This window comes from Andrographis paniculata, unplaced genomic scaffold (assembly GCF_009805555.1).
Source record: "Andrographis paniculata isolate CXL003 unplaced genomic scaffold, ASM980555v1 Contig59END, whole genome shotgun sequence".
Lineage (NCBI taxonomy): Eukaryota > Viridiplantae > Streptophyta > Magnoliopsida > Lamiales > Acanthaceae > Andrographis > Andrographis paniculata.
This window is the reverse complement of record NW_026137594.1, coordinates 4,671,830-4,686,481: the sequence shown is the minus strand read 5'-3', so window position 1 is coordinate 4,686,481 and position 14,652 is coordinate 4,671,830. Positions and strand designations below refer to the sequence as shown.

At 28.1% G+C, this 14,652-nt stretch overlaps 1 long non-coding RNA gene across 3 annotated transcripts; it reads left to right on the top strand.

Moving 5' to 3' along the window:
• Nucleotides 1-3,298: 3,298 nt before the first annotated feature.
• Nucleotides 3,299-5,193, top strand: LOC127257870 (uncharacterized). 3 transcript variants are annotated; one of them, XR_007840175.1, is made up of 3 exons: nucleotides 3,299-3,558; nucleotides 4,035-4,381; nucleotides 4,726-5,193. It is a non-coding gene; the product is annotated as an uncharacterized LOC127257870 (long non-coding RNA). The 3 variants fall into 3 exon arrangements; XR_007840174.1 differs by having other exon boundaries at nucleotides 3,971-4,381; XR_007840173.1 differs by having other exon boundaries at nucleotides 3,299-4,381.
• The last annotated feature ends 9,459 nt before the right edge of the window (nucleotides 5,194-14,652 follow it).

Below are 14,652 nucleotides of genomic sequence, written 5' to 3'. Positions count from 1 at the left end.
AAGTCATCAGGACGGAAGGACCTCAGGTCGGAAGGATCTCAGGTCGGTTGGTCCTCAAGACGGAAAGTCATCAGGACGGAAGGACCTCAAGTCGGTAGGTCCTCAGGACGGAAGGACCTCAAGTCGGTAGGCCCTCAGGACGGAAGGACCTCAGGTCGGTAGGTCCTCAGGACGGAAGGACCTCAAGTCGGTAGGTCCTCAGGACGGAAGGACCTCAGGTCGGTAGGTCCTCAAGACGGAAAGACTTCAGGTCGGAAGGATCTCAGGTCGGATGGTCCTCAAGACGGAAAGTCATCAGGACGGAAGGACCTCAAGTCGGTAGGTCCTCAGGACGGAAAGACCTCAAGTCGGAAGGTTTTCAGGTCGGGAGGTCCTCAAGACAGAAAGTCATCAGGACGGAAGGACCTCAGGTCGGTAGGTCCTCAAGACGGAAAGACCTCAAGTCGGAAGGTTTTCAGGTCGGGAGGTCCTCAAGACAGAAAGTCATCAGGACGGAAGGACCTCAGGTCGGTAGGTCCTCAAGACGGAAAGACCTCAAGTCGGAAGGTTTTCAGGTCGGGAGGTCTTCAAGACATAAAGTCATCAGGATGGGAAGTCCGCAGGTCGGGAGGCCCTCAGGACGGGAAGTCCGCAGATCGGGTGGTTTGTTAGTCGGGATGTCTGTAACTAATCCAAACAAGTCAGATGGTTTGCAAGTCGGGAGGATTGGCAGTCGGACCCATACTATTGTAGTTTGGCAGTCGGGCCTAAAGGGCGGAAGGTTTGTGGCCAGTTCAAAGAGTAGAATATAGGGATAATTTTGGTCTGCTGAGGACACGTGTCAGCAGGAGAAGGATTGGAAGACGGTTGGGAAGGAGACGTTGTAACCGTTCGGGTGACGGTTTTTCAGTACGGTTTCCCAGAGAATATTTAAAGATTTGGATCATCATTTGGCAAGGGATCTTCAATCAACTTCAACAAAGCAAAGTCAGATTTGGGGATCACCACTTTAAATTTCAGTATTTTATTTTCCAGTTTATTTTCTGTACCATACAGTGTTTAGAGATTCCTAATCTCAGGCACTAATTAATCAAGTTTAAGGATATTTTCTATATCTTTGAATTTTACTTTATTTTTGTTGAAAAATTACATCAACAATCTTATTTATATTATTATAATAAAATAATAAATACATGTAAAATAATAACTAGTTATTAATGCTATAAATAAAATAATATGTATTATTTTACTAATTTTGAGAATCCATTGAAATTTCACATCATAATATAGGGATTCTATACATTGTAATTTGTTAACAATTTTATTAAAGAATCCAACAAAATCCATGGATTTTTAAAGTCAATGGATTGTTGAATACACCAAAATTTTAAAAGATTTTCTAAAATCTAAATTGAATACATCTAAATTTTAAATTTTAAAAGACTATTAAAAATTTGGATTGAATACACCAAAATTTTAAAAAACTTTTAAAAATCTGGATTGAATACACCCAAATTTTAAAAGTCTAACAAAATCCAATAAAATCTACATTGAATACACCCTCTTAATTTATTTATTTCCATCACATATTAATAATATTTTATATATTTTTCTACCAATTACTTTTAGTTTAAATTTTCTTAGGGTGTGTTTGTTTGAGGGTTTGGATTTTGAGTTGGGATTTGAATAGTAAAAATTTTGAATTTGAATAGTTGTATGATGTGATATAAATAGGTGATGATGTGATGTTTTGAATGTAAAATTGATTTTTAGTATAATATAAAAAATAAAAAATAGGTGTTTGATTTGATGTTTTTGGGGGGAAAATTTTGGATGAATAGTGAGATTTGGACCAAATCTCTCAACCGAACACACCCTTAGTCTCAATCCAAAAGACTCATTGGAGGTTTTATAGTAGGTTAAGAAATCATAATATTTTATAATAGTGAAAGCGTATAAGATAATTTTGATAATTTTGCTCTTTTTTACTATATATATATATATATATATAAATCAATTATATATACAATGATATGTTAGTAATTTATATAAAAATTAAAAAATATTTTGATATTAGTGTAATTATATAGGCTTTGTTCTCCCAACATCAATTTTTAATTGCAATTATCTAAAGATATTAATAAATAATAAAAAACATCTATACAAAAGTCAAAAATAAAAATAAAAAAACTTTAAATATTTACTAGGAAAAGTCAAAAACAACTTCATACTTATTACAAAAATTTAAAAAAGTCAAATATTCAATTTAAAATAATATATTTTTTATTATTTTTTTTATCAAATTCTCCCTACTACATAAAAAAAAAAATCATTCCATCTAAAATAGTGATGAACAAGCCTATATTTTTTTTAGCATACAAGAGAAAATAGTAAAAATACTATTTCAATTGAGATAAATAAAATATTAAGTTTAAAATATTATTATTATATTTATATTTATTTTGTTTATGATTTTACTACGTATTTATTTTATATTTTAAAATATTCAAATGTTTGTTTTTATATATTATATATTATAGTATGTATTTTTTACAAATTATTTTTATAATAATAATATATCTCATATTTATTGTCCTTTGAAAATATTAAATACACAGTTGCATAATTATCATACAATATGTATTTACTTTAGCGTTAAAAATAAATAAATATATGTATTCAATTATTTTATATACAAACCAATAATGTAAAAGTACAACTAAAACTTATTTGATTAACTGAGAAAGAAACTCAGTTTAAAGTAACATAAACCTAAATGGTACGCATTCTAAATCCATTGTAATATTATAGTCTACCCAGTTCAACAGTTACAAAAATAATAAAATTAATTTTTTAAATAAAATTAATGATACAAAATTTTATTAAAAAATATAAAAATTAAATATTAAAAATATTCTCATGAGAATATATTTTTTATTAATTATAAATGAAAATTAAAAAGTTATATAAAATATTTTGAAATATAAAAGATTAAAAAAAAAAAAACTATGATATTGTAATTGTAAATTAAAATTTTTATAATGTAATATAAAAAATATATATTTAATTTAATACTTTTAAATTTTTTTGTAAAACTTAAAAAGTCTCATGATTATAAAAAAAATAATAATAATAAAAATAAAAAAATAAAAATCTTATTATTATTATAATAGTATAAAATAACTTTAAATCAAAATTTTAATATTTTAACAGATTTATATGCAGTCTACTATGTCGAACCCCTTCAGAATCGACGCAGCACGTTAGATTTATTTATTTTTTGTTTTAAATAAAAAATTTAACACAAATTTCAATTTACTCCATCTTATTTTCAATTTCTCCGCCAAATCCCACTTCTGTTCGAGAGTCAGCCCGCCTAGCTGCTCCCGCTGCAGACGCCATCGCCGCCCGACACCACCCAACCCAGCCCTCCCGCCTCCGACGCCATCGCCTATTCGGAGACTCTCCGCCGATGCCACGCTCCTGCGATACCATCTTCGAAATTCTAGCTCTATTTTATTCATGACGCCGAACGCCTCCGCTGTCGACGTTGTTTGGCTACGTCCCGGTCGCGGCCAGGTTCTTATTTCAAGAAGTCGAGTCTAGAGTTATGCTTGCCAGATTTTATTTTGTTGCTGTGGTTTGATGTTTTACAACTACTTTTGGTGTTTCTTTGGTAATATCTTTGTGTGAAAATCAAATATTTGACCTTGAATTGCTTAGTAGGTTCGACTATGTCAACAACTTTAATGTCGAATCTTGTTGTGCTCATTGTTAAATTGCCTAGGAGGATGTAATTTCCATATTTGATTCAGATTGTTGGATTTGAAATTTTTGAATTCCAAGAATTTGATGTGGATTTAGGCTTTTGATTAGTTCGATTCTAATTCAATTTTGGTATATCTTGTTTGAGTTGATGCTATTGGTATTATCAATTGGTGCTATTGATAATTGGACAATTGAGCTTGATTTGTTGAACTTTTCTGTCTAGGTGATTCTTTTGTGATTTTCATGTCTGTAGCGACTCTTAGATTGTCAATTGATTGTGATGTTAGAATGTTTGGGAAGAAGAAGGAAGCTGAAATTGCAAAGGGAAAGAAGAGTGTTAAGAGTGAAGTGGACTCTTCTATCACTTCTGTGTTGGTGTCGGTGTTTGTGTTGTTGAAATCATATGGGAGCAATATGATAGTAGCACCTGAAGAGCATCTGAAAGCATTTCTGTACATATAACTAACAGTCTGCATCAATGCTTGATTATTGCTTTGCTTCAATTGTCACTGACAGTGCTAGAATAGAATGCCCTTCCAGGTGGTGCTGCGAACTCAGCCAGCCAAGTCATTGATTACACATGTTTGTGGTGATGCTTAGTAAAGCCAAGCCAGGTTTCTTGGAGGTGTTTCAGGTAGGGTATTAGTTTGTTAGTTTTATGACACCCTTTTGATCTATGTTTCTTGTTTTCAGCCAATTACACAATGCAATTGTTTGTTATGGATAGTCACTAGTACATCTCTAGAATAAATTAAAAGCTCGAATCCAGTTGGAACAAAATTAAATCCCTTCATTCGGTTTGATTTGTTTCTTCCATAAAGTTTGCTTATTATTTATATATGGACATGAATCTGCACTTGTTGCTCTAATTTCCCAGCTTGCTTTTGATTCTTCCATTGCTTCCCAGGACCCCAACCTACGTGTATGAACTCACACATTACTTCTTTTTTTTATATGTGTATATATATATATACATAGTGACTGGTGATGAGGGAACGGAATTCAACGGTGCAGACTACCCTTTGTTTTAACAATGCAATGCAATGCAGCAGGGAAGGGATGAGTTGAGATGAACACAAGCAAGCAGCAAGCTACCCAAATAGCTGTTGCGAGTTCCTTGGATGTATTCTGACTGTGTGTATTATTCGTTTGTTAGAATACTCTTCTCCTTTCTGGAAAAGCTGCTGGAGTAAGGTTGGGTTAGAAGCCAGGCTGTTGCCATTGGAGTTGCTCCTGCTAAGCAGGCTTAGGTAGCTGCTTTAGTTTAGACAATATTATTTTGTTGCTTCATGTGAATGTGGCTCTGTAACTTGAATGATAATGTAAAAGGCTATTTTTCTTTTCTAAATTTTTACCGACTGTAGAATATTTATTTAGAAGACCATATAAAACACAATCACCTCCAAGTGTATTAGTATGAATATTTTAAATTAGGGTTGAATTTGATGCTACACGAGCCATGCACTATTGCACATATTTCTAAGAGGGTTGTCTTGTGTTTGTGGAATGATATTGACGATTCTTTCCGTTGATTGAATTTGCATGTATAGTGAAATTTGTATATTTGTTGTTATATTTTGCTTTTGGATTATTTATGTTCAGCCCGTTTGGTTATGTTTTTTTAATAATACGTACATTGTGCAATTGATGGTAATACATACTCTCTCCGTTCCCACCAAATTAGTTTACTTTTTCTTTTTTAACCGTCCCCACGAAATTAGTTCACTTTTCTATTATAATAATAATTAATAACTAATACTTCAAATTAAAAAAACTTAACTATATTTTATTAACTTACTAATATATTTAGTTTTATTATTTGTTAATTGTAAATTTAGAAGTTGAGGTAAAATTTGGAATAATAATAAAAAATATATTTAATATTATATAAATAAATATTTATTTAATTTTAAAATTAATTTTTAATATAATATATAATAAAAACTTGATGTTTGCTTTGAAAATTTATGACTGAAAAATTAATTAAAAATGAGATTTCATATTGATTTTTTTTCTTTGTTAAAAAAAATAAAAAATAGAACTTATTTATGGTGCAAAATTATAAATTTATTTTTAATTTCGGTATTTGACGTAAAATATTATATTCTAATATCGTTATATAATTCAGTTAGAAATGGTTTGAGATAGTATACCGAAAATATCGAAATATATTGTATACCGTACCAAAATTTTTAATTTATGAAAAAAAGATATCGATATTGTATCAAATAATCAGTATATACAAAAATACCATTTTTTTTAATTATTTATATTACTGAAAATATCTTATTGTATATCGTTATCATACAAAAAAAGTCATATTGTATCGAAATTTTGAAATTTTTCGGTATTTTTTTTACGAGTATTCATGTTATTTCCGTAATTCAGTATTCTTTATTCGCAAATTCGGTATACCAAAATATTTGTAAAATATCATACCAAAAATTTTGTACCGTACGTATGCAATGTGGTATTAAATTTGGTATGTCATAACTAACTATTTCTAATAACAACCAAATTCGAAAAATTTTATGTATTGTTTATATAATTTTTTTATTACATTTTTTATTGTATAAATTACATTTAAATTATTATATTTATTTATTTTTTTTTGTTTATCTAAATGCATTTATTGATTTACAATAAATACAATTATTATTATTTTTACATAATATCAGTAAATAAAAAATTTAATATTTAAAAATTAAAATAAAAAATATTTTAACTTTTAATTTAACATTTTATCAAATAAAAAATATTTAATATAACACTTTATCACATTAATTAATTAAACTAATTAATTACTTAACACAATATTTCTTAAGAGTATTTGATATAACAATTTTATATTTTTTAATGTTATTTAGCTGTATTTTCTGTCATTGTACAGATTTTCAGGTGTTGTTACAATTTTTTTTTTTATTATTACTGAAAAATAGAAATAATGATTTTTATTGCGAAATTGTTGTTGTTACAGATATCGGTACAAAAACTATAACGGCTTTATAAAATAAAATCCCCAGGCCATCCAGTAGGACTTTGAATTTTTTAGTTTTAATGAATATTGATGTGATATGTAATAAACTTTGAACTTTTTAGTTTTAATGAATATTGATGTGGTATGTAATAAACATTGCAAAAATGCTTTAAATTTTATAATACTAATATAAATGACAAGAAACAATTGTGATATTTAAATATGGACGGATGAAGTATTATTTTTCTTTTTTCTAATAAATATATCAAAAAGAACAAAAAATATATTCCTTCTGATCCCATATAACTTATACTCCTATTTAATTTTAATTTTCTTATATTTAGTATAATTTGTCATTTTTTTAAAAAAAATAATTATACAATTTAATAATATTTTAAAATTTATAATTTATAATTTTTTAATTTTAATTAAATTATTTAATTATTTTAATGTTAATTATATATTTTTACTAATATTCTTTTTTATTTACTTACTAATTATACGTTGACAAAATATATGGGATGGAGGAAGTACAAAATATCCCCAACCAATTTTGTTTATTATTAGTAATCGTTCGTCTCATATAAATTGTCCGGGTTACTGTAAATACTAAAATTTGGATAAAGTATAATTAATAAGTAGTTAATAAATGTATAGAAAATAATTATTATATAATAAAAATAGTTATAGATTAAAATAACTAAATAATTTAATTAAGAATAAAAAAATTATAAATTATGATATTTAAATTGTAATTAAAATGTATGATTATATTTTTTAAAAAAAACAACAAATTATGTGGAATGAAGAAAAATAAAAAATATGGACAATTAACATGAGTAGGATGGAGTATTATTTTTGATAAATTATATTATACTCCCTTTTTTTTTTTTAGTAAAAATGTACAAAAAATTTCGTATTTTATTTATTGCATCAAATTTCTTTGTGTTAAATTAAAGTTCACACAAAACAGTGTTTTCATCCAAAACTGATATTTGGTTGCAAATACATAGTTTCACAAAAAAAAAAAAAAAAAAAAGTTTCATACAAGTTCCGTAAAGGATGGTCTGGTGGCCATGGGTTCAAACCCCCACGCCTCAGGTGTGACTTTCCCATCGGACCTTGTTTGTATTTTCGGATAGCGGCTGCAGGTTCCCACGTTATATATATATAAAAAAAAAAAAGTTAAAAATATTATAAATAGTATTTTTCTTAATAAAATTGTAAAAACCAGTTTGTCTTCAAAATTTTATAAAACAAGGATTATTTATTTTTTGATTTTTTTAAAAAGAGGCTATTTAATATATAGTCTATTTTATTTATATAAAACTTACATAATTTAGTCAGTATTTATAATCAAATATTAATTTGGAACAAAAATAGTATTTTATACAAATTTTAATTCATCACAAGAAAATTGGCAGTATTTTGCGACAAGAATATGTTATATAATTTATCCAATTGTTTTTCAGATTTCTTCTTTTTACTTTTTTTTTTTTTTTTTTTTTTTTGCGCTAATAGTCAGCATCAACTGAGGAATTATTTGAGGATTTCACATCCAAGCATCACCGAACGGAGGTTTCCAAATTCGATCCGGTGTCTCTGTACGTGGGGGTGAGCAAAATATCCGAAATTCGAAAATTCAATTCGAATCAAACCAAAATTTAAAATTTAGTTCGGATTTTGGATTGGATTGAATTGAATTTTTAACAAATTTCGGATTTTCGGATCGGATCGAATCGGTATACTTAAAATCCGAACAAATCCGAAATTCGAATTTTAATATATTTTTTTATTATATATATTTAATATTTTATTATAAAATATTATATTTTAATATAAAAAACTCAAATTTATTACTTATATTTAATTTTTATATATTATATATATTTAATATTATAAAATAATAATAAAATTTAAAAGAAATTTAAAAATAAAAAATAATAATAAAAATATTTAGAATTTCGGATTTTTCGGTTTAGTTCGAATTTTTTAGTTCGGATTACGGATTTCGAATTTTGGATTTTGGTTCTTTGGTTCGGATTGGTTTTTGCAAAAATTTTGGATTTTCGGATCGGTTCGAATTTGGCAATATCCGAACCGAAAATCCGAATGTTCACCCCTATCTGTACGTTCTATTGACCGAGTTTTCATGGCTTCAATGCAAGAAAAAGGATCGACGAGTGCAACAAAGGTGTGAATGGACTTACTTTAAGTTGAAAAAAGAAAACAGTATTTAAGATAATAATATTTAATTACTTAATAATAGTTTTAATAATATTTTATTAATTTTCTTTTAATATAATTAATGATATTGATATAAATTTAGGGTAGGTTTTTTTAGAGGGTTTTGGGAGAAAATTTAGTTTGGATTTAGTTTTTATTTGAATTATAAAATAAGTTTGAATTTATGTGTTTGTTTTGTATGTAGATTTAATTTGAGTTTGAGGAGTTTTGATAATATTGATTCGATAGATAATAAATATTTCATCTGTCCCAAAAGAAGTGTCTTATTGAGAGTTGGCACGAGAATTAAGGAATAATAGTATTTAATTGAAAGTGGGTATAAAGTAGAATGTAAATGACTAAAATATCCTTATTTTTTGAAGGATTTTAAATACTTCCTTCGTCCCAAAAATAAGTATCCATTTGCTTTTTGCACGTACTTTTAGAAATATTAGTATTATATTGGGATATAGTAGGAATAAAGTAGAAATGATTAAAATAACCTTATTAGTATGTGTGATATAAAGGTAATGGCATTTGTGTAATATATTGTAAGTTGTAAGGGTATTTGTAATGTTAAGTAGATAGTACAGTTACTAAAAAAATGAAATGATACTTTGTTATGGGACGGACTAAAATGGAAAAATGGATACTTTGTTATGGGACGGAGGGAGTAGTATGTTAGAGTAATAATTAGGGATAGTATGAAAAAATAGGAATAATTTTGTTATAAAGTGGAGACCACGGCAGGAAACAAGACAATTGTTTTAGAATGGACGAAAATGGAAAAATAAGACAAATCTTTTGGGACGGAGGGAGTATAAAAATATAAATATATATTAAATTTAAAATTTAAAAAATAATAATACTATGATTTGATTATGAGGTTATGTTATATCTACATATATTTTTAAAATTTTATTTTGTTGAGATATTTTAGATATTCAATTTTAGATTTAATAGATTTATATCTAGATTTGATCTTAGATGACTTATATTTGAGTCTATCGAGTCTGTTTTGCATTGCCTATATATAGGATCTTTATTTTGATGATTAATAACACAATCTCATTATTTTCCCCCAAAATTTCTAACATGCTATCATAGCCTATTTTTCTCATGCCGTAGATATAGCCTACCAACCCGTGTTTCTTCGGGTACATTCAACCTAGATTGTACCCTAAGGTCTTGTGATTTTGAGATCATGCCTTTGCAAGTTGTCTTTTTGCAAATCTGTCTCGTCTCGTCTCCGATCTGCCATCTGTCTGCTGTTTATCTGTTGACTGTGTGCAATCTGAAATCTTCGCTGCTTGTCTATCTGCCATATGTCCATTGTCTATCTGTTGCTGCGTGCGATCTGCCATCTGTCGTTGCACGTCTGTTGTTGCATGCGATCTGCCATCTGTCGTTGCGTTGTCTGCGTGCGATCCGCCATCTTTCGTTGCTTATTTGTTGCCAAAAATCTGTCTATGATCTGCCATCTGTCCGCTGTTTGTCTGTTGCCTGCGTGCGATCTGATCTGTCCGATGTTTGAGATTTGTCTGTTTTCGGCTCCGGTGGAGTCATGTCGTTTTCGGCTTCAATTGAGTCATGTCGTTTTAGGCTCCAGTGAAGTTATCTCGTTTTTCGGCTCCGGTGGAGTCATCTTATTTTCGGCTCCGGTGGAGTCATCCCGTTTTCGACTCCAGTGGAGTCGTCTCGTTTTCCACGGCTCCGATGGAGTCATGTCGTTTTCGGTTCCGGTGGAGTCATCTCGTTTTTTGCTCCGGTGGAGTCATCTCGTTTTCGGCTCCGGTGGAGTCTTGTCGTTTTCAGCTCCGGTGGAGAATCATCTTGTTTTAGGCTCGTTTTTTGCTCCGGTGAAGAGTCATATCGTGTTCGACTTTGGTGGAGTCATCTCGTGTTCGACTTTGGCGGAGTCATCTCGTTTTCGGCTCCGGTGGAGTCATATTGTTTTCGGCTCCGGTGGAGTCATCTTGTTTTTTGCTCCGGTGGAGAGTATCTCGTTTTCGTTTCCGGTGGAGAGTCATCTCGTTTTTTGCTCCGGTAGGTGGAGAGTCAACTACTAATTTTATTTATGTTTTCTTTTTGCGTTTATATTCAAATTTTTCATCAAACTCAAATTGGTTTCTGTTATACCACCTGAGTTTGAGGGGAGATGTTGAGATATTTTAGATATTCAGTTTTAAATTTAGTAGATTTATATCTAGATTTGATCTTATTCATATATTAGATTACTTATATTTGAGTCTGTCGAGTCTGTTTTGTATTGCCTATATATATAGACTCATTTTGATGATCAATAACACAATTTCATTATTTTCCCCCAAAATTTCTAACGTATTTATTTGTATTATAAACAATTTTATTTTTTTACAAAATGACATATATATTGTATATGTTATATTAAATAATTATTATTATAATGATCAAATTATTATTAAGATAATTTTATAAATATTAAATAAAAAAAAAGTAAAAAGCTGCATATATTGGAATCAGCGGGAGAGATACATGGGTGATTTGGCAGATATTTTGATTGTGCACATTAACTGTGCAGTAAAATCCCCCAAATCACCTTGGGGAAACATACTCTCAATATATATGATAAAAATTTAAAATATGTATTTAAATATTTTAAAAAATATATACAATATAGATATTATTTTATAGATAATAAATTTTTATATAATAAAAAATATATTTATTTATTTACTTATAATTAACATAGACTAATTTTATAAAATACGTGGAGTTTTAAATATAGAATAAAATATTTATTTTTTCAAGAGGGATTTAAATAAAAGGATTTTGAGTGGATGTCTATATATATATATATGATATTATATGTTATATAGTTAATTAAATTAATTTATATTTATTAAATATATTTTGATTTAAAAATTTATTATCCAAAATAGTAAAATATCAATTGTTATGGAACATATAAAAATAAAAATTATGTTAATTGTTGTGGGACAAAGAGAATATTTCTTTTATATTGTAGTAATATATTAATGTTAAAATATTCTTCACTTTTATTTAAATTACAAATATATCATTATATATTGAATTATTTTAAAATAAAAATTTCAAAATATTTATATATTTTCACTAACAAATAAAATAATTTATTATTTAATTTATTATAAAATCCCCAAAAATTACATTAGAGCAGGAAGAAGAAATAATAAAAGGCAAAAATTGTTGAGGCAGGGGAAACTTCCCGCTAAAAATTTCGTCTGCAGTGTTTCTACAATAAATTTGGAAAACAAACGCTAAAGAAACACTCCTTAAACTTTTGGTCTTCGGTGTTTCTGCAATAAATTTGGAAAACAAAAGCATAAAGAAGTCACCTCCTTAAACTTTATTATTCAATTGCTTTATTGTATATATATATATATATATAATATAAAAAAAAATACGTAACTATTTTTATTCTATCATTTTAATAACATTATTTTAATTTATTTAATTTTTTGATCATATGAGTTTTTTTTTATTTTAATTTAAAAGCAACACTAGTTATCAATACAATTTTTAATTAAAAATATACTATTTTTTCTTACAAAATATTATTTAAACACAAATTTAAATCAATAATTCATTTTAAATTAATTTTAAATCAGAACCAAACAAACATTGATGTAATAGAATACTAAAATTATTATTATTATTATTAAAATGATGAAATAATATTCTCTTCTACTTCCTTCGTCTCAACTCGAGTATTTTTATTTTTTTTATCATTTTCGTCTATTTCACTTAAAATTATTTATTTTATATTTTAGTAAAGTAATCATACACAAATATCAAAATATCCTTAACTTTTATCTAAATTACAAATATACCATTACATATATAATTACTTTTTTATATAAAGTCAAAGGCAAAAATATGAAAATCTCTGCAAACTTCCACTGACCAGTAAAAAATATTATTATTTCTTAATCTACTACAAAACTCCAAATGACCAATTTGAACGGAGACAGAAGGAATATGTATTACTTATACTCTAAAATGAAATAAATATTTTTTAGTGAACCTAAAAAATGATAAAATAAATTAATTGAGTTGAGACTAAAAAAGTATTATTTTTCTACTATTATTTTAATAAAATTACTTCAATTTATTTACGTTCTTAAATATAATTAATTTGGTCAATTGGTATATCATTTCAATTATTATTATTATTATTATTATTATGTCATTTTTTAAATATTTCCAAGATTAAAGTAAACATTATATCATTCGGTTATTTGATATTAAATTTATTATGTAAATTAATTTGGATTCAAATAGTAATATTATAACACTACAGACTAAAGTAAACATTATATCATTCGGTTATTTGATATTAAATTTATTATGTAGATTAATTTGGATTCAAATAGTAATAATATATTCGTACCAAACTAAGATGACCCTATTTATAGGGATGGGTGGTCTCGATTTCATTTTCGAAGGAACTCATATGGCGTATTCCGGGTGGTCGACGATGAAATTTTTATGACATTTCTTTTCTTGTTGGATGTTGTTTCCCCTTTTGAAGAAATTTGATTATATCATTTTTTTTTTCGTCGAAATTTTTATATATTATTTCATTTCTCACCGGATCTTCATTAATTGATTTTCTTTATCGGCGAGATTCATTTATTTTATTGTCAAATTTATTGTAACTCTATTTATGTACATAATAATTATGAGGCATTTTGTCGTTTACGTACGCACATAGTTTGGATGATCAATAAATTCGGGTGTTGATTGTTTTCCTTATTAGGAGGACTAAAGCTTTGATTGAATTATTGAAACATTATAAACATATATTTCGGTGAAAATAGCTCAGTAGAGGATAATTGTAAAGTTATATATCTTAATCAATTGTTGCATTTCTGCAGAATGGTGATAAATGGACCACCTCCATATATATTAATTAGAGTCAAACGGACCATTGTCGTACAGGGGAGCATTATTGCAAACGGTCATCCTCTTCCCATTTTTTCTTCTTTCCCTCTCACTTCCTTCTTGTACATTTTATACATGCATGGAAGTAGTCGGTAGAATAGTATTTGTGAAGCTTTAAAAATAATAATAGTATTTAATAGTGAACAATTCTGCTAAAAATAAAAGAATAAAAAAGTGGGACTATTTTCTGTTCATGAGCGGACGTTGTTTGACATATCTCTCTCGTCTTTTGCCGTACCCCTAACTTATTTCTTTCTGGCCATACCCTGCCATTTTAAGTGTTCTGCTTCTTCAACACATGTTTTGTGTAATGCCGTGTGATTGTGAATACCTCGAGATCCTATAAATTCAGGTAAAGTTGATTGTTTTTCTTGTAAGCGCTTCCATTGTGTTGACTTCATTGATCAATATTTGTGAATATATTATGCGTTGGTGTGTTTTTTTTTTATTTTGTTTTTTGTTTTATGCGTTTTTATTCGGAGGCAATCAATTTACTCGCTTATTTATAGGTTTTTTTTTGTCTTGATTTTCGTTGTCTTGTTGGTGCTGATGCGAGAGGATTGTTGTTTCTTAGGCTAGTTGAAAATGTATGTTGCGGAGCCTCGCATGGATTCGGTTTCAAGGCGAACCAAAAGCCAGTGGGACACCTTCTATAGGAAATGGTACTATGAGATTAGGAAGGATTGGATAAGAAGAATCATGGTAATGACAGTAGAGAACATATGGTGCCGGATGAT